The sequence below is a fragment of the Pyrus communis genome, chromosome 11, assembly GCF_963583255.1.
Source record: "Pyrus communis chromosome 11, drPyrComm1.1, whole genome shotgun sequence".
NCBI lineage: Eukaryota > Viridiplantae > Streptophyta > Magnoliopsida > Rosales > Rosaceae > Pyrus > Pyrus communis.
This window is the reverse complement of record NC_084813.1, coordinates 17,243,535-17,265,319: the sequence shown is the minus strand read 5'-3', so window position 1 is coordinate 17,265,319 and position 21,785 is coordinate 17,243,535. Positions and strand designations below refer to the sequence as shown.

General features: G+C 37.5%; 2 pseudogenes; one reads left to right on the top strand and one right to left on the bottom strand.

Annotated features, from left to right (window-relative positions):
- Nucleotides 1-12,865: 12,865 nt before the first annotated feature.
- LOC137749538 (L10-interacting MYB domain-containing protein-like) lies at nt 12,866-13,849 on the bottom strand (annotated as a pseudogene).
- Nucleotides 13,850-18,755: 4,906 nt separating this feature from the next.
- LOC137709091 (L10-interacting MYB domain-containing protein-like) lies at nt 18,756-19,760 on the top strand (annotated as a pseudogene).
- Nucleotides 19,761-21,785: the final 2,025 nt, after the last annotated feature.

Below are 21,785 nucleotides of genomic sequence, written 5' to 3'. Positions count from 1 at the left end.
AACCATTTCATCATCACAACTTGAATAACTTACATCGTAATCCATCATCTATGTTGGCCTCTTCCTTGAGTTCTCATTTCTCAGATTGTATCCCTATTCTTCAGATTGTTGAGATGACTGAACTTTAGGTTGAGATGGCTGCTAGGCTTGAGTTTCAGGAGTTGCAGCATCTTCCTTGTCTGAATCATCATCGACTGGAATTTTTTGTTGAACCGATCTGTTTTCAGACTAATTCCACATGGTGTCTTCATCAAATATTACATCCCTTCTTACCACTATCTTCTTTGTCACTAGATTGTACAGTTTGTAAGCTTTTGAGACTTCACTTACACCAAGGAAAACACATTTTTCACTTTTGTCATCCAACTTCTTTCTTTTCTCATCAGGGATGTGTGTATATGTTATGCACCCAAACACCCTAAAGTGATCAACCGCAGGCTTTAATCCACTCCAAGCTTCTTGACGAGTTATATTCTTAACAGAAAATATCGGACTTTTGTTTAAAATATGAACTGACCATAGCATAGTTTCAGGCCAAAACTTCTTGGGAATGCTTCCTTTGACTAGCAGACTTTGAACCATGTTAAGAATGGTGTGATTCTTCCTTTCACTTACACCATTTTGTTGTGGTTTATAGGTAGTGGTCAACTGTCTCTTGATGCCTTTCCCTTTGCAAAATGCATCAAACTCCTTTGAACAGTACTCACATCCATGGTTAGTTCTTAGTGTTTTAATCTTCTTGTCTGATTCATTTTCAACTAGAGTTTTGAAGTTTTTGAATGCTTCAAATGCTTCTGATTTTTCCTGCAAGAAATAGACCCATGTCTTCCTACTAAAATCATCAATAAAGGAGATGAAATATTTCTTGTTACCATTTGAGATGGGATTTATTGGTCTGCATAGATCAGAGTGAACCATCTCCAAGATTGATTGAGCCCTTGCTGCTTTGCCACTTGGAAAAAAAAAAAATCTCTTTGATGTTTCCTAGTGATGCATTCTTCACACACCCTTGATGGAGGAGTTATCTCAGGTAAGCCAGTGACCATCCCTTTCTGGTGAAGTGTTCTCAAGCCATTAAAGTTCAAATGCCATATCTGTAGTGCCATCTCCACGGGTCATCTTCTTTGGCAAGCTAGCAAGCCTACACAATCTTGATTTTCAAAGGAAACAATTTATTGGAAGACATTTTTACAAAAGCAATGGAGCCTCTTTTTGGATCGTACACTTCACACACTCTTTTATATATTATAATCTTGTAACCTTTATCTTGTAATTGACCCAGCACTCAACAAATTTGTCTTCAAATCATGAATATAAAAAACATTTGAAATAGTTTCAATAATGTCATTTTTGGTTTTGATTTGAATATCTCCCTTACCTATCATTTTCATTGTTGATTTGTCACCAAAACTTACCACCGTGTGAAAGCTTAAATCCAAATTAATAAAGGAAGACTTATATCCACTCATGCAATTGTTGCAATCTGTGTCCACATACCATGTCTCCTGATGAGTCTCTATAAGTGCATGAAAAGCCATCAAAAATGTCTCTTCCTCCTTTTTCTCCACAAAGTTTTGACTTTTCTCCTTTTTCTTTCAGTAACTTAGTGTAGCACTCATTCTTGTAGTGGCCAAAATTTCCACACCTATAGTGATAGGAGCATATTTAGGCAACTTAGTTGGCTTGTTCTTGTGCATTTACATTGTTATTTCTTAGTTCTTTAAGTCTTTTAAGTTATTTTCGTATGTTTTCAGGTTCTAAGGGCTAAAGGAGCAACGAAGTGCATTTTGGAGCCTTTTGGAGCACTTTTGGGCTAAGGATGGATAGCTTATGCTTGAAGACAAAGTGTTGGACGAAATTGAAGGCCTTGTATGCACTTTAGGACATAAAATAAAGGGCCTAGCCCATTCTAACTCCCCAAGCCGTGCATTCTCTATACATTCCAGCCTTCCCCTTTGTGTCAAAGCCGTGCACCCCCTCACCAACAAATAATTCAGCCACATGTATTCATCATGCACTCCAAATACAAATGTATTCTTCCATTCACTCTTTAATCATTCACTCACATGTTTTCCCAACAAATAATTCAGCCACCATCCCTTTTTCCCATCCTTTGTCGTGGCCTTCCCACCATTCCCCACTCCATTCCAGCTTTCCACCAACCTAGCTGCACCCTACATGCATTAAGTAGTCATTCTTTTCATATTGCAGCCACCATCATGCATATATTCCCCCCTTAAGCTGCCACACTTCACATCATTCTCCCAAAAAACTATCCTTTGCCGTGCATCTCCACATTCCAGCTTTCCCCCTTCATTATTGCAGCCACCAACCAACCTAGCTGTCATTCCACATGCATTCCCTCTTTAATCATTCAGTCACATTCTCTCCCATTCTCTCCCTATAAAACCATACACACTACACACCATCAAACAATCGCAGACCCGTGCATAACGATCCATTCATACACACTTCACACCATCACACAACCATTGCCGTGCATAACATTCCATTTTCCAGCATTTTCTCCTCCATTGCAGCCACTCCAACCACTCCCCATCCCTCCAAAACACTACCCTACCATCACACATTCATTCCTCCATACAAATACCACCCCAAAACCTATCCTTAGACCTTGTGCCGCAACAAAGAGGAGGAGAAGAGGGCCTAAACGTTCATACAATTCAAGTTTGAGTTGTTGGAATTTTTAGGTGTTTCCTTTCCTTGATTTCAATGGTTAAATTTACTTATCTTTGTCTTGTACGTATGAGGAACTAAACCCCCTTTGGCTAAGGGTGTATTCGAAACCATGATTATATATGTGAAATAAGTTGATTACTTCCAGTTATCGTTGCATAAGTCGTGAATACAATTTGCTTAACCGTTTGATTTAGAACTTATTCTTGTATGTTGATTGAGAGTGCACGCTTAAGTTGCATGCTTGAATTTGGTGCTAGGATATAAGTTTGTTTCACCTAATCGTTATGAGTTTATATTCACAAGTAGTGAAGGTCGCTAGTCACGATCATGTTAAGTAGATTCCTGGCAAGAGTATCATGCTTTTCATAGTTACAAATGCCTTGTCGATGCTTATGATTTCCAAAGAACGTAATGATTCTAACTTGTATCTTTATCATGCTGTTCATATAGAGAACTTGTTAGGAATAATTTGATTGCGATGCATATTCATCCAATTCAATGATTCTAGGGAAATCTGAAGGTTAATTTAAGCGGACCTAATTAACTTGGAGCGTCGAGGTTCATAACTTATTGAATTGATAATTGGAAATTGATTTACGTTGCATATATTTCATGTGTGGAGAAGAACCCCTTAGCTATTCCATCATCCATTGATTCATCACAATTTTGTCTTACAATCTGTTTTCTTTACAATCTGCCCATTTAGTTAAATTCGTCCAAACACAATCCCCCCATATTTTGTTGAGTCTTAGTCATTCAAATCTGTTTTATTTTGTGTCTTTAAGCATTTGGAGTCATAAACACTTTCAAATTTTTCCAAATCAAGTTCTAGTTTCTGTTTGAGTCAATTTGATTGTTTTGGGCAGTTTGAGTGTTTCAAATCTGTTTTGAGTCATAGTAGTCTTGTTAAGAGTCTTTAAGTTTAGTTTTTGTGTTTTTAAGTCAATTTATATTAGATTAGCACCCCTAGTTAATCCCCGGTTAGAACGATCCCTACTTACATCATTACTACAATTGTCACAAATAGGGTTTAATTTGTGTGTCACATTCGTAACACATCAAATTTTGGCGCCGTTGCCGGGGATTAGCAAAGTTGCTAATCCCTTGTCTTGAGTCTTGTTTAAATTGTTTAGTTTCTGTTTTGTTTTAAATTTTTTTTTTTTTGCACCGTGTGTGTGTGTTTTGTTTTTGTGTCGTGTGTGGCACCTTATTTCCTTACTTGTGCCGAGTCTATTAGTTTTGAGTGCTAACCTTGTTAGTTTTTGTGTGCAGGTACTAGTTTATGACCCGTGGCTCACAACCTGTTCGTGAGCATATCTCCGACTTTGACGGTGATTTCGAGAGGACTTTGAGAAGGAAAAATAAATCGCAAGCGTCTAATCCTCCTAGTCCCGAACCTGAATTAGAAGAGCAAGAAGTTGAAGTTGAGGTGGAAGAGGAGGCCACGGATTGGGTTAAAGAGGAAGTACCAACCATGGCAGTGGACAATCGAACCATCAAAGAGCTTTCTGCCTCGGGTTTGGCCAATGCAGCCCCTCTTTGCATCCAATACCCTAGGGCAGCCCCTAAGAAGACCGATGAATTTGAGTTGAAGTCCAGTTTGCTACATCATATACCCAAGTTCCATGGGTTAGCAATGGAGGACCCCAATAAGCATTTAAAGGAGTTCGAAGTCGTATGCTCAAGTATGACACCGGTGAACGTGGACAGCAACATATTGAAGATGAAGGCTTTTCCTTTTTCTTTGTTGGAGAAGGCCAAGGATTGGTTGTATGAGTTGGCTCCCGGAACTGTCACATCATGGGAGAGTATGAAGCGAGCCTTCTTAGAGAAGTTCTTTCCGACATCACGAGTCATTCTTCTTCGCAAGAAGATTAGTGGAATTCAGCAAAGCCAAGGTGAATCTTTTCCAACTTATTATGAACGTTTTAAAACTCTTGTTGCTTCATGTCCACAGCACCAAATGAAGGAGGAGCTACTTCTTCAATATTTTTACGAAGGTCTTCTACCACTTGAACGGCAAATGTTGGATGCATCCGCGGGAGGAGCTCTAGTGGACAAGACACCTAGGGATGCCAAAACTCTCATTGCTAATCGAGCACTCAATGCACAACAATATGAAAGTGTTGGGCAGAGAGACACCCCACGGCCACAGCATGTAAATGAGGTAAGTTCTATTTCTGAGTTACAATCCCAGATGGCTAACCTTACGTCTATGTTATCGCAGTTTGTTGAAGGCCCTAAAACGCAAGAAACTACAATCTGTGGTGTATGCTCCATTCAAGGACACCAATCTGATCAATGCCCTCAATTAATTGAGAACGGAGGGTGGAAATCTGCCAATGCCGTGGGCTATGGGAATCAAAACCAACCAAGGGGTGATCCTTTCTCCAACACATACAATCAGGGATGGCGTGACCACCCCAATTTCAGATGGAGAGATGCACCACAATATGCCCAACAAAGTGGATTCCGACAACCCCCGGGTTTCTTTCCAAGGCCAATGGCACCACAACCACCTCCTCAAGCACAATCATCCCAAACCAACTCAAGTACATCTATGAATGACGATAAAACATATCAGTTACTAACCACAATGGCGCAGGGAATGCAGAACCAAGCAAAGGAGGTTAATGAGCTAAAGAAGCAAATGGGCCAAATGGCCGAATTTTTGGGACAATTCCGTGAAAATGGTAAGTTACCAAGCACTACGGTAGTCAATCCAAAGGGTGGTTTCGAAACCGCCAATGCAATCACCTTAAGAAGTGGCAAGGAAGTTGGAACCACCTCACAACCACCAAAATCAAGCCAAGAAGAGGATGAAAGGTTGCTGAAAGAGGAAGAGAGCAAGGGCAAAGCCACGGCAAGGGTGGAGCAACCTTTGCCGCAACCACTTCAAGCTCCTAGGCCGTCCAACAAATGTAAGGTAGGTCCAAACTCAATTATTTCTAATGTGATTCCACCAAACGTGCCCTTTCCTAGCAGGTTTATGCAAGCCAAGATAGTGGAGGATGAAAAAGACATCCTGGAGACGTTTAGGAAGGTGCATGTCAATATCCCGCTCCTTGATGCAATAAAGCAAATTCCGAAGTATGCGAAGTTTTTGAAAAAGATTTGTATAACAAGGAAACGGATTCGGGAAAAAGAGGTGGTACATGTAAGTGAGAATGTCTCTGCCATATTGCAAAGAAAGCTGCCACCTAAATGCAAAGATCCAGGTAGTTTCACTATCCCTTGTGTAATTGGTAATACAAAGTTCGAACATGCTATGCTAGATTTAGGTGCATCAATTAATGTCATGCCATACTCTATTTATACATCTATGAATCTAGGAGAGCTTAAAAATGATGGGGTTATTATACAATTAGCCGATCGATCTAATGCATACCCGATAGGAGTTTTGGAAGATGTTTTGGTGCAGGTAGACCACTTGATTTTTCCTGCAGATTTCTATGTGCTTGACATGGATGATTCAACCCACTCTCCACCATCGCCACTCTTACTTGGACGACCTTTCATGAAAACAGCCCACACCAAGATTGATGTGGCCAAGGGAGCCTTAACTATGGAGTTTGGTGGTGATACGATTAACTTTAAAGTTTCCGAATCTATTAAGAATACTAATGATGTTCATTCTTGTTTTGTCATAGATGTGCATAAGGACATAGGGCCGAAAGGATCCGCACAAATCAAGAAGGATGCATCTAGAATCACCATCGAGGAAGGAATTGGATTGGAGCACAACGAGCATGCCACTACCCTAAAAACATCCAATATGGCCATGCCTTGTGCTAAAATTGGCGAGAGGGTGGCTGCCCTTGGGGCATTGCCACAACATCCTAGTAAGTCTCCAATCCCAATTTCGATTCCCATTTCAACTAATAGGTTGTTACCTTCTTTGGTGCAGGTACCCAATCAATTTCAAGGTAGTGGGATCAGTTACAGGGAATTTAGGAATCCAAACGCCAGAATCAGGAAGGATCACTATCCCCTCCCATTCATTGAGCCGTACTACGAGAACTTTGTTAAGCATGTTGTGGAGGAGATCCCATTGCATGCTGTGGGTCCTAAGTGAGAAAATAAGGTCTCGTCCGGCTGCAAGACGTAAAAGAAAGCGCTACTTGGGAGGCAACCCAATACACTGAATAAAATAAAGCATGTCCATTGATCTCCGAGAAGTTACAAGTGGAAAAAAAAAAAAAAAAAAAAAGATGGAGCCTTCACAAAGGTTGTTTACGTGAAGCCCCACTACTTGGCAAAACTCCAGGAGCGGGAGGCATCGAAGATGGATCATTCGAGGCCTCAATACTTGGTGGAACGCTAGATGACGCAGGAAAAAGGTGCCTCTGGAAGAAAGCCGCAAGCCTTTGACGGTCACTTTGAATTCGACCTTCAGATTCTTGCAGCTGATCAAGCTTCCTCTTCATGCTTGTCGAATAATTATTTGCAAGCACGTGCAAACCTCTATTCTCGTGCTTAAGCTGTTTGATCTCTTGCTTAAGATTTTCCACCTCCGCCATCAATGATTCAACTTGACGGGATCGAGCAAGTAGGCGTTGGCCCATGTTGGACACAGAGCCCGCACACTGAACACTGAGAGCTAGGGACTCTTGAACGGCCAACTCATCGGACCGTCCTGAAAGCAGCCTATTATCTTTAGGAGTGAGGAGGTTCCTAGCTACTATCGTAGCTGTTGTTGCATCCTTCATCACAGAGTCTTCACCTGTAAGAGGGCCATTAGAAGATAAGAAAGACGGGCGCCATACATTACCTTGACACGGCGCACCCGGATCACTGCTGAGACTCAAATCTAAGCAAATGTTAGATGGGTTAGCCATTTTCAAAGATGTTAAAAGAGAAGGGTTGGATGTAGTAAAATCTCAAAGGGTCGGAGACGATTTTCACGAATGGGCAATCTTCAAAGTGTGCATGTTAGAGGTGATCGATACCACTATAAAAGGAGAGGCGACACAACCACCGATTCAAAAAGCCGGATTTTCCTGCGTAAAGTTCGTCAACACTCTTCAGACACAATCTCAGCTTTTCGGATAAAACGTGCAACTTTGTCAAAAGATCTCTGACAAAGTTGAAAACGCGTGGAGGTCATTATCCCAACTACACACTTTTGCCGACAAGCGTGGGTGAAAAAGCCGCATCCGCACTACTACTAGCCATTAAAATTCCTATATACGTCAACATTCATGGCAAGGCATACATCCAAAAACGCATTACTTTTCTTCTCGGCCGAGAATGTAGCTGCAACCAAACCTCTCAACATGCTCAGTTTTCTTCTTCCCTTGAGAACACCTATTCAACCATTGATGTACCCCCAAAGAAGATACCAGATGCCTGGAGTACAGATGAGGCAGGAGAAAACGGTAGATCGAAGCATGTGGAGACAAGCGCAACAAATATATGTGCTGATTCATTCGCTGCTTCTTCAAAAGCAAAAGTATCTCATATCATCAAGGGCGAAAGCAAAGGTATCTCATATCATGCTCTTTCCCTGTCTTTTCCTTTGTCCTTGTTCTTACTCGCATGGCAAAGAGAAAGAGAGCAATCAGCCGGCACTTGGAGTCAGTCTTCCGATCTGGAACCGACTACCTGAAATCTATTCCCTGGTTGCTTACCTAGCATTGCTCTCGAGAAGAGGGCCTAAACGTTCATACAATTCAAGTTTGAGTTGTTGGAATTTTTAGGTGTTTCCTTTCCTTGATTTCAATGGTTAAATTTACTTATCTTTGTCTTGTACGTATGAGGAACTAAACCCCCTTTGGCTAAGGGTGTATTCGAAACCATGATTATATATGTAAAATAAGTTGATTACTTCCAGTTATCGTTGCATAAGTCGTGAATACAATTTGCTTAACCGTTTGATTTAGAACTTATTCTTGTATGTTGATTAAGAGTGCACGCTTAAGTTGCATGCTTGAATTTGGTGCTAGGATATAAGTTTGTTTCACCTAATCGTTATGAGTTTATATTCACAAGTAGTGAAGGTCGCTAGTCACGATCATGTTAAGTAGATTCCTGGCAAGAGTATCATGCTTTTCATAGTTACAAATGCCTTGTCGATGCTTATGATTTCCAAAGAACGTAATGATTCTAACTTGTATCTTTATCATGCTGTTCATATAGAGAACTTGTTAGGAATAATTTGATTACGATGCATATTCATCCAATTCAATAATTCTAGGGAAATCTGAAGGTTAATTTAAGCGGACCTAATTAACTTGGAGCGTCGAGGTGCATAACTTATTGAATTGATAACTGGAAATTGATTTACGTTGCATATATTTCATGTGTGGAGAAGAACCCCTTAGCTATTCCATCATCCATTGATTCATCACAATTTTGTCTTACAATCTGTTTTCTTTACAATCTGCCCATTTAGTTAAATTCGTCCAAACACAATCCCCCTATATTTTGTTGAGTCTTAGTCATTCAAATCTGTTTTATTTTGTGTCTTTAAGCATTTGGAGTCATAAACACTTTCAAATTCGTCCAAATCAAGTTCTAGTTTCTGTTTGAGTCAATTTGATTGTTTTAGGCAGTTTGAGTGTTTCAAATCTGTTTTGAGTCATAGTAGTCTTGTTAAGAGTCTTTAAGTTTAGTTTTTGTGTTTTTAAGTCAATTTATATTAGATTAGCACCCCTAGTTAATCCCCGGTTAGAACGATCCCTACTTACATCATTACTACAATTGTCACAAATAGGGTTTAATTTGTGTGTCACATTCGTAACGCATCATATAGCACTCCACTTTTGACTTATCACAGTGGTATGCTCCTTTTTCTTTAGAGTCATCATCTCTTTTAAAAACACGAGGTGACTTGCTATTGTCTCAATATCCAGATCGTCCACCACCTCGATGGCCTCGGCCACCTCTTCTTCTACTTCGTCCACCTCGTTCACGACCTCTTCCTCATCAAGAACTTGAGGACTTAGAAAAAAGTGGAAGCTTTCAATGCTGTTTGTTCTTCACTGGCAGTGGTGCGGTTAAGTCTTTGTTCATGCACTAACAAAGAGCTTTGTAGTTCATCAACTGGTAACTGAGCAACATACTTTGCCTCCTCAATTGAACAAACAATTTAGTCAAATTTTGGAGTCAATGATCTTATAATTTTCTCTACAACTTTGACTTCTTCCATGGTGCCACCATTGGATCTCATCTTGCTTACTATTCCCAGAGTTCTATCAAAGAAATTAGTGATGGACTCACCTGATTTCATTTGTAGAGTTTCAAAGTCCCTTGTTAGAGTTTGAAGCAGTGCACGCTTCACCCTCTCAGACCCTTCATATTTCTTCTTCGAGTATAATCTCCAAGATAGATCAATCAAGTGCCTGAAAAAGGTAGTTTTTCACCTTCAAGTCCTTCAGCTTCTGTTCAGCAACCCACTTTTGTTGTTGTTCAGTCAACACAACTCCCTTTGCTGGGGCGTCAATCCCTAATTCCACAAGATTCCAGTACTCATTTGACCTGAGGAAATTCTCTATCAAAATGCTTCAATAGTCGTAGTGACCATCAAACCTTGGAATCGTTGGTTAAACAAAACTCTCAGTGGCTTTGTCAGTTGCCATTGTTTTTTTTACTGCTGCAAAACACAATCTTTCCCCCTTTTTCTCAAGTTTTTTCAGGCCTAGAAGGGGCTCTGATACCAGATAATGGAAACTGCAGCTTTTCTCTTCTCATCTATCTAAAAACAATGTTTACAACTTAAATAGAAAATAACAATCTCCACGATAACCACTAGCACAACATGTGCAGATTTTGGGGAGTTCAACTACCTTAAGCAACAAAAGCAAATTTGAACGTGGTGAATAGACTCAACCACAACTCCTACAATCTAGGACTCCAGCTTGACTTGGACTCTATGTTGCCATGTTAGCTTTATTTAATTAAAAACTAATTAAACATAACTAAATAACTTTCAACAATAAAACACAATATGACTTTCTCAATATGAGTCGTGGATTTCAACTATACGCTCGATGAGATTCATTCATCATAATCACAATCTATACGTTGTCAAAAACATATTTGCACATAAAATAACACATTTGGATAAATTAGTCAACAATACTCTTATAAATAATGAGATTTGAACTTCAGTGCTAGGTACAATGCAGGCTAAGCTACAGTCATGGCCAAAATGAAGGGTTAGCGCAGCGCGCCCCCCGTTCGTGTAAATGCTGGTTTGGTATTGTTGTGCTTTGAAAAAAAAACTACTGTGAGAATAAGCGACTGTGCTATGAGAATAAGCGGCTGTGAAATAAAGCAGCAAAGTGTTTAGGAAACTTTTTTGTAAAAGTGCTTTTGGAAAAAAGAAAAAAAAACAGTATGATAGTCTTTGGTAAACTTTTATGTAAAACAGATGTGACTGTGAAATGACCAAAAAGGGTATAATACTAGATGTGCTATTAATTTAATTTTCTTAACAAATAAAAGTGAATTACTAAATATATTTTATTTTTAGAAGAAAAATATTTATAAACTTTTTCTTAAATATTAATTAGTATGACAAGCTACTTCAATTGAAATATTTTAGACTGAATAACTAGGATTCATTAGTATAATATTGTTAATGTACTTGAAAGTAGTCTAATTAAATGCATTCATCAAACTTGTTGCTATTCTATTTCTTAATGCCTCTATCTCATGTGATCCTTCAACTTGATAATTTTGGTATTCAACATCATCATCATAACTACTATCGCTTTCTTCACAAAAGTCCATGGGGTCATCAAAATGACGATTACGTTCAGAATACCTCCGTATGTAGTTATGAAGAGCCATTGTAGCAATGACAATCTTCACTTGCTTATTGAACAGGTAATTAGGCATATCCCTTAAAATTGCCCATCTTTTCTTCCATACCCCAAATGTTCATTCAATAATGCTCCTAAGAGAAGATTATCTGTGGTTGAATACCTCTTTATGATCTGTTGGTTCAGCACCCCTCCGAAAGTCCGGGAGATGATATCTTTCATCTTTATATGGTCCCAAATAACCTCTCAATTGTGGGTACCCCACATCTACCAAGTAATATTTTCCTGACAATTGAAAATTTTGTTTTGTATTGTAATAATTATACAAAGCAAGTATGTAAAATGTTATAATAAAAGTATGATAATTACCATTTGGAGGCTTAGAAAAGTTTAAATTTGGATTCCGTAGCACGGATAGAAAAACCATTGTATCATGTGCAGTGCCTTCCCCGGCACAAGCAAATGTGAATTGCATGTCAAAATTACATGCAGGCATAACATTTTGAGTCGATATTCCTTTTCTACCAATGTGTGGAACTTGATCCGGAGGTGGTATTGAAGCCTCAACATGCACTTCATCTATGGCACCAATACAATCCTAAAAATAATAACATAGAAGAAAACCGTCAACCTACACTTATAGTTTGCAAATAAGTTAGAAGACGAATCAAACTTTACCTTAAAATAAGGCATGTATCTTGTATCTCTCCTTATTTCTTGGGGAATGCCACGAAACTCCGAATCCATCGGTTTGATAATATATATTGCCATCTTACATACGATATCCAACATAGCACCAAAATATCTACTAACAATCTCACCAGAATGTTGAAATCTCTCTTGAGCTAAACTATTTTTCACACCATGTACCAACATATGCAAGAACATTCCTAATATTTCAGTTGCATTCATTTTCCTTGAACCTTTCAATCCATAATTAGTTTGCAAGTCATTGGATAATCTATAAAAGACATATTTGTTCATCCTAAAAATTCTATAGCATCGCACATCATTTCATCGTAGTACTTCCATAAACCAAATATTACTTGTATGGGAAGAATTCATACATAGAGTTTTGTGGACATATTTTAAATAATATGTTTCAACAGCTCTCACTACAGCACATATAATTAGACCATCCTCCAACTCCTCAACATCATCATCAGAGGTGTTCATATTGAATATACTTGTAACCTAACACATAATTCAACATTCCACAAGTCATAATCCAACAATCACTAAAAGTCATAATCCGACATTCAAGAATAAGTCAATCCAACGTTTAACAAGAAATCATAATCCAACATTCAATAAACACAAAATACAAGCAACATTCAACACATTGTCTTAATGCAAAGTACAAACCACACAATGTCCAAATTCATAGTTATACCTTCTTATTGTCCTTTGTTGAGCAAATATTTCAACCATGTTAGCTAGACTTCAGGATCTTGCATCGTGGTAAACACCTCTCGCTTATCTGCAGAACAAAATAAACAAGTAGCAAACAACCATAACTCGCTAGGTGGCTAACAACCAGGCAATTATGCGACAACCGCTAACACTTCCGGAATACTACTACCTATATGCAACGACCTCATCAATAAGTTTGCAGAACTCCTAGTTTCATAAGCTTTAACAAAACGATCAATTTGACCACAAAGTTTTGCAGCACCTCCAATTTTTTTCCCTTTCTTATCAACCTTCTTCTTTCGCAATTCTCCTTGGTTAGCTGCTCTTTTTTTTCCCTTCCTACTTGCTTGCCTTAAATCCTGCATAGTCTCAGTTTCTTCCTCATCATATGAATCAATTTGTCCTACAGATTCCTCTCTTGAGTCTAGTGGTAATACTCCAGATGAAGGTGCTCAGGCATGTTCACCAGTAGCAACTGTACTCGAGAACATCCTATCTAACTTGTCCTCCATCTCAAGACTAATGCCTTTTTTTCGCAATTTTCCATATTATTTGTTTATCTACAAGTACTAAAGAATATGGTTAATACATATTGCATGATATCATAATACATATTAAAAGATAAATACACAAACCTGAATTTTATTATTCCACCACTCCTCAGAGGCATCAACGGTACCCTTACTCGAATTCCACCCTAGGCCAGTTTCTTTACCAACTAGCTCTTTCCACAACTTCCACTCATTTTTAAGTGCATCCCATTTGTTTTTCAGTTGATTGCTTTCATAATCATGCCATGTCTCTGCCTTAAAGTTAGCTCTAATATTTGCATATCCATCTTTGTCAAAGTGAGTGTCCGGACGATGTCCGGCCTCAACCTCCTTGATGCAAACATCACAAAATATAGATATATTGTGCGCATTCCATGTAGCTACAGGATTTGACGAAGATGCCCCCTTCTTTGCCATCGATACCAACTACTGATTTGTGTATATACGTACACATATATATAAATATATATATATATATATATATATATATATATTAAAACAAGAACAAACGATATTGTAATATAACCAAGAAATAACCAATAAACGATCCACATACAACTACAAAAGATTACTTCACAGTTTGGGTTCAAAAAGTTTGGCCTAGCCAGTCTCAAGACGGAATTCTATTGTCCACAATAGATCAGTTTCCAACCAAAGGTCATTATTAGTTAAAACAAGTAGACCTATATAGCATAAAGAGCAAGATTTTGCAGCATAATTCGTGAGAAATAACAGGTCTGTATGAGAATGGGCAAGGACATTTTCTCCTTACTTAAAAGAAACTGGATCAAGTTAAAGGAAAGACAACACATTTTCTCCTACTAAACAAACAAAGAGATGATGATGATGATAAATGCTATGGTACATGATGAAATCGAAAATTACTAGTTAATGCTATTGAGAAATGACTTCTCTCTCTCTCAATTTTAGTCATTGCCATCTATTACACACATGTACCATATTTGTTGAAAAAATATATTATGTACCATATTTTTAACATATACATTTTCCTAGCTACAACATCCACCACAATGCGTTGAGCTAGCTAGCTGCAAATTTATATGCGGAGCAAAGTGGGGAATTTGCATGAAACCATGACCAAGTCTTCAAAAATGTGATACCCGACAAGGTGTTGGTCCAGTTTTAATTTCCTTATCCAACAACATCACAAAGATCTTCATGCAAATGAATTGAATGGTTTCCAATTTTCCAACTCACAAATATGAAAATGGTAGAGATGGATGTGAAAAGCACTTCAGAAATCTTTCATGTGGCCCATCGTAATTTACATGAATTTATGGGTAGAGCTCCACTAGTTTTGAAGTAACCTCATGGACCAAATTGTAATTAAATACATAATCTTATATTTAACACAATATCCATTCACGTCGAATATGGACCAGGATGAGCTTATCCTAGTTCAAGTTTTTTTATACAAGGACAATGACATTGGAAATTGATGAATTGATTTTGGAGATTGACTCAAACTGGGTTCAGGTTCTATCCAGTACACAACTCATTAACATTGGAAACTAGATTCAGGACAATGACATTGGAAATTGATGAATTGATAGCTAAACAGTACACAACTCATTAACATGACTTTACACTGGAAACTATGATGTGCATCCATTTTCCAGGTACATTTATGTTTGTACCACAACCATATGCGTCTACATCGGTGTATATGTAGTAGCTACAATAGTGACATATACTTACTTTGTGCTGGGGTTGAGGAAAAAGATGCAATCTAAGCTTGGCCATCACCATTTAAGATAGAGCTGGATTGCAGGAGTAATGCTAGTTTTGTTCGCGGTAAACCAACAACACACACAAACCATAATAGACACATTTGGCAAAAGTGTAATCCTCACTATAATGATGATCTGTTAGACAACTACCAAACCAAGTTTGCAGGAGAATTCAGAAACTCTCCATAACCAAGTTTCATGTAATGGTGGAATGAAGAATTCAGAAGGAAAAAAAAGAAAAAAAAAAAGACATAGCATAAATGAAGAATTTAGAAAATAAAAATAAAAATATAAAACACGATATCAGACAAAGAGAGAGATAAGATACGAGCACTGACCTGGATGTTGGAGTTTCAGAAGAGACTACGAGAGCTTGAAGAAGACAATGAAACAGCGTTGTAGATGGGTGAGTTGAATCATAAGAGATGCATGACAAATCAAAAACACATTTCACATATCAGAAGCAGAGCAAAGCTTTATAAGAAATTATCCTTACCTAAACCCAAATCAGAAGCATACCTTCTAAAAATATGAATAGAGAAGTAATCAAACTTCTCTCTCAATTTTTCTTGTTTCCTCCACAAACCCTACTTTTTTCCCCAATTAATTTTTTCCACAAACCATATCACCTTCCCCAATTAATTTTTTCCCCACCCTCCATCCCTAATTGTTTTTCCCGACACCCATACCCTCATCCCTTTGCTCTTCCCACCCCTCTTTCCCTCTCAATCTCTCATGCCCAAATTGAAAAATCCAAACAAATAAATGACAAATTTTTACAAGAGAAGCTTACTAGAGGAACCTGGAGAAACCTAGAGAACGAGAGATATCACTGGTTTTTGGAACGAGAGAACGAGAGAGTGGTTTTCCTGGTTCGAGTATGCGAGAGTGCTGAAGGCGAAAGAGCTAAAGGCTAGAGGGAAAGGAGGGCAATTTTGGGTTATTGAAAAGTTCATTAAACGCACACTGTAGCTGTTTTTGGAAGCTACTATTTGCAGCTTCAGGTTTTGGGCTTCTTTTCACCCCAAACTTTGAAATAAAGCTGCTTTTCAAAGTTTACCAAACACCAAAAACCCTCATAGCATTTTTTTCATACCAACTTTTTTTTTTTTAATCACCTCAATCTTCTAGCAGCTTTATTTCAAAGTTTGGGGTGAAAAAAAACCCAAAACCTGAAGCTAACCTGAAGCTGCAAATAGCAGCTTCCAAAAACAACTTATTTTCGAAAACACGGGTGAACAGTGTGCGTTTAATGAATTTTTCAATAACCCAAAATTGCCCTCCTTTCCCTCTCGCCTTCAGCGCTCTCGCCTTTAGCGCTCTCACATACCCGAACCAGGAAAACCACTATCTCGTTCTCTTGTTCCAAAAACCAGCGATCTTTCTCATTCTCCAGGTTTCTCCAAGTTCCTTTGGTAAGCTTCTCTTGTAAAAATTTGTTATTTATTTGTTTGGATTTTTCAATTTGGGGATGGGAGATTGAGAGGAAAAGAGGGGTGGGAAGAGCAAAGGGATAAGGGTATGGGTGTCGAGGAAAACAATTAGGGATGGAGGGTGGGGAAAAATTAATTGGGGAAGATGATATGGTTTGTGGAAAAAATTAGGGTTTGTGGAGGAAATAAGAAAAATTGAGAGAGAAACGATTACTTCTCTAATCATATTTTTAGAAGGTCTGCTTCTGATTTGGGTTTAGGTAAGGGATAATTTCTTATAAAGCTTTGCTCTGCTTCTGATATGTGAACTGTGCTTCTGATTTGTCATGTGTCTCTTGTGATTTAGCTCACCCCTCTACGATGCCGTTTCATTGTCTTTTTCAAGCTCTCGCAGTATCTTCTGAAACTCCAACCTCCAGGCCAGTGCTCGTATCTTATCTCTCTCTCAGTCTGCTATCGTGTTATATATATATATATATATATATATATTTTCTGAATTCTTCATTTATGCTATGTGTCATTTTTTTTTCTTCTGAATTCTTCATTCCACCATTACAAGAAACTTGGTTATGGAGAGTTTCTGAATTCTCCCGCAAACTTGGTTTGGTAGTTGTCTAACAGATCACCATTATAGTGAGGATTACACTTTTGCCAAATGTGTCTATTATGGTCTATGTGTGTTGTTGGTTTACCACGAACAAAACTAGCGTTACTCCCGTAGTCGAGCTCTATCTTAAATGGTGATGGCCAAGCTTAGATTGCATATTTTTCCTCAACCCCAGCACCCAGTAAGTATATGTCATTGTTGTAGCTACTATAGATACATCGATGTAGACGCATATGGTTGTGGTACAAACATAAATGTACCTGGAAAATGGATGCACACCATAGTTTCCAGTGTAAAGTCATGTTAATGAGTTGTGTACTATTTAGCTATCGATTCATCAATTTCCAATGTCATTATCCTGAACCCAGTTTCCAATGTTAATGAGTTGTGTACTGGATAGAACCTGAACCCAGTTTAAGTCAATCTCCAAAATCAATTCATTAATTTCCAATGTCGTTGTTCTTGTATAAAAAACTTGAACTAGGATAAGCTCATCCTTGTCCATATTCAATGTGAATGGATATTGTGTTAAATATAAGATTATGTATTTAATTACAATTTGGTCCATGAGGTTGCTTCAAAACTAGTGGAGCTCTGCCCATAAATTCATGTAAATTACGATGGGCCACATGAAAGATTTCTGAAGTGCTTTTCACATCCATCTCTACCATTTTCATATTTGTGAGCTGGAAAATTGGAAACCAATCAATTCATTTGCATGAAGATCTTTGTGATGTTGTTGGATAAGGAAATTAAAACTGGACCAACACCTTGTCGGGCATCACATTTTTTAAGACTTGGTCATGGTTTCATGCAAATTCCCCACTTTGCTCCGCATATAAATTTGCAGCTAGCTAGCTCAACACATTGTGGTGGATGTTGTAGCTAGGAAAATGTATATGTTAAAGGTATGATACATAATATATTTTTTCAACAAATATGGTACATATGTGTAACAGATGGCAATGACTAAAATTAAGAGAGAGGGAGAGAGAGAAGGAGAGAGAGAAAGAGAGAGAAAGAAAGAGAGAGAGAGAGAGAAGTCATTTCTCAATAGCATTAACTAGTAATTTTCGATTTCATCATGTACCATAGCATTTATCGTCATCATCTATTTGTTTGTTTAGTAGGAGAAAATGTGTTGTCTTTCCTTTAGCTTGATCCAGTTTCTTTTGAGTAAGGAGAAAATGTCCTTGTCCATTCTCATACAGACCTGCTATTTCTCACGAATTATGCTGCAAAATGTTGCTCTTTATGCTATATAGGTCTACTTGTTTTAAACTGATAATGACCTTTGGTTGGAAACTGATCTATTGTGGATAGTAGAATTCTGTCTTAAGACTGGCTAGGCCAAACTTTTTGAACCCAAACTGTGAAGTAATCTTTTGTAGTTGTATGTGGATCGTTTATTGGTTATTTCTTGGTTATATTACAATATCGTTTGTTCTTGTTTTAATATATATATATATATATATATATATATATATATATATATATATGTAAGTATATACACAAATTAGTAGTTGGTATCGATGGCAAAGAAGGGGGCATCTTTGTCAAATCCTGTAGCTACGTGGAATGCGCACAATATATCTATATTTTGCGATGTTTGCATCAAGGAGGTTGAGGTCGGAAATCGTCCGGGCACTCACTTTGACAAAGATGGATATGCAAATATTAGAGCTAACTTCAAGGCAGAGACAGGGTATGATTATGAAAAAAAACAATTGAAAAACAAGTGGGATGCACTTAAAAATGAGTGGAAGTTGTGGAAAGTGCTAGTTGGTAAAGAAACTGGCCTAGGGTGCAATTCGAGCAAGGGTATCATTGATGCCTCCGAGTAGTGGTGGAATAATAAAATTTAGATTTGTATATTTATCTTTTGATATGTATTATGATATCATGCAATGTGTATGAACCATATTCTTTCTCACTTGTAGACAAACAAAGAATATGGAAAATTGCGAAAAAAAGGCATTAGTCCTGAGATGGAGGACAAGTTAGATAGGATGTTCTTGAGTACAGTTGCTACCGGTGAACATGCCTGGGCACCTTCATCTGGAGTACTACCACCAAAGTCAAGAGAGGAATCTGGAGGACAAATTGATTCATATGATGAGGAAGAAACTGAGACTATGCAGGATCTAAGCCAAGCAAGTAGGAAGGGAAAAAAAAAGCAGCTAACCAAGGAGAATTGCGAAAAAAAAAAAGGTTGATAAGAAAGGGAAAAAAATTGGAGGTGCTACAAAACTTTGTGGTCAAATTGACTGTTTTGTTGAAGCTTATGAAACTAGGAGTTCTGCAAACTTATTGATGAGGTCGCTGCATATAGGTAGTAGAGTCCGGAAGTGTTAGCGGTTGTTGCACAATTGCTTGGTTGTGAGCCACCTAGCGAGTTATGGTTGTTTGCTACATGTTTATTTTGTTCTGCAGAGAAGCGAGATGTGTTTACCACGATGCAAGATCCTGAAGTCTAGCTGACTTGGTTGAAATATATGTTCAACAAAGAACAACAAGAAGATATAACTATGAATTAGGACATTGTGTGGTTTGTACTTTGCATTAAGACTATGTGTTGAATGTTGCTTGTATTTTGTGTTTATTGAATGTTGGATTATGATTTCTTGTTAAATGTTGGATTGACTTGTTCTTGAATGTCGGATTATGACTTGTGGAATGTTGAATTATGTGTTAGGTTACATGTATAGTCAATATGAACACCTCTGATGATGATGTTGAGGAGTTGGATAATGGTCTAATTATATGCGCTGTAGCGAGAGTTGTTGAAACATATTATTTAAAATATGTCCACAAAACTCCATGTATGAATTCTTCCCATACAGTTAATATTTGGTTGATGGAAGTACTACAATGAAATGATGTGCGATGCTGAATGTTTAGGATGAACAAAGATGTCTTTTATAGAGTATCTAATGACTTGCAAACTAATTATGGATTGAAAAGTTCAAGGAAAATGAATGCAACTGAAATAGTATGAATGTTCTTGCATATGTTGGGACATGGTGTGAAAAATAGATTAGCTCAAGAGAGATTTCAACATTCTAGTGAAACTATTAGTAGATATTTTGGTGCTATGTTGGATATCGTATGTAAGATGGCAATATATATTATCAAACCGATGGATTAGGAGTTTCATTGCATTCCCCAAGAAATAAGGAGAGATACAAGATACATACCTTATTTTAAGGTAAAGTTTGACTCGTCTTCTAACTTATTTGCAAATTATAAGTGTAGGTTGATGGTTTTCTTCTATGTTATTATTTTTAGGATTGTATTGGTGCCATAGATGGAGTGCATGATGAGGCTTCAATACCACCTCCGGATCAAGTTTCATACATTGGTAGGAAAGGAATACCAACTCAAAATGTTATGGATGCATGTAATTTTGACATGCAATTCACATTTGCTTGTGTCAGATGGGAAAGCACTGCACATGATACAAGGTTTTTCTATCCGTGCTACGGAATCCAAATTTAAACTTTTCTAAGCCTCCAAATGGTAATCTTCATACTTTTATTATAACATTTTACATGCTTTGCATAATTATTACAATACAAAACAAAATTTTCATTTGTCAGGAAAATATTACTTGGTAGATGTGGGGTACCCACAAACGAGAGGTTGTTTGGGACCATATAAAGGTGAAAGATATCATCTCCCGGACTTTCGTAGGGGTGCTGAACCAATGGTCATAAAGAGGTATTCAACCACAGACATTCTTCTCTTAGGAGCATCATTGAAAGAACTTTTGGGGTATGGAAGAAAAGATGGGCAATTTTAAGAGATATGCCTAATTACCCGTTCAATAAAAAAGTGAAGATTGTCATTGCTACAATGGCTCTTCATAACTACATACGGAGGTATTCTGAATGTGATCACCATTTTGATGACCCCATGGACTTTTGTGAAAAAAACGATAGTAGTGATGATGATGATGATGATGAATATCAAAATTATCAAGTTGAAGGATCACATGAGATAGAGACATTAAGAAATAGAATAGCAACAAGTTTGATGAATGCATCTAATTAGACTAGTTTCAAGTACATTAACAATATTGTACTAATGAATCCCAGCTATTCAGTTTAAAATATTTCAATTGAAGTAGTTTGTCATACTAATTAATATTTAAGATAAAGTTTATAAATATTTTTCTTCTAAAAATAAAATATATTTAGTAATTCACTTTTATTTGTTAAGAAAATTAAATTAATAGCACATCTAGTATTATATCTTTTTTTATCATTTCACACAATCACAACTGTTTTACATAAAAGTTTACCAAACACTATCATACTGCTTTTTTTTTTCTTTTCCAAAAACACTTTTACAAAAAAGTTTACCAAACACTTTGCTGCATTAATTCACAACCCTTATTCTTATACCACATCCGTTTATTCTCACAACAACATTTTTTTTCAAACCACAATAATACCAAACCAGCCTAAATGAAAAAAAAAAAAAATAGATGCCGAGGAAGGCAAAAACACAACTAACTTGACGAAACACAGAGCCCAACTTAAAACACCACCATTCGGAAA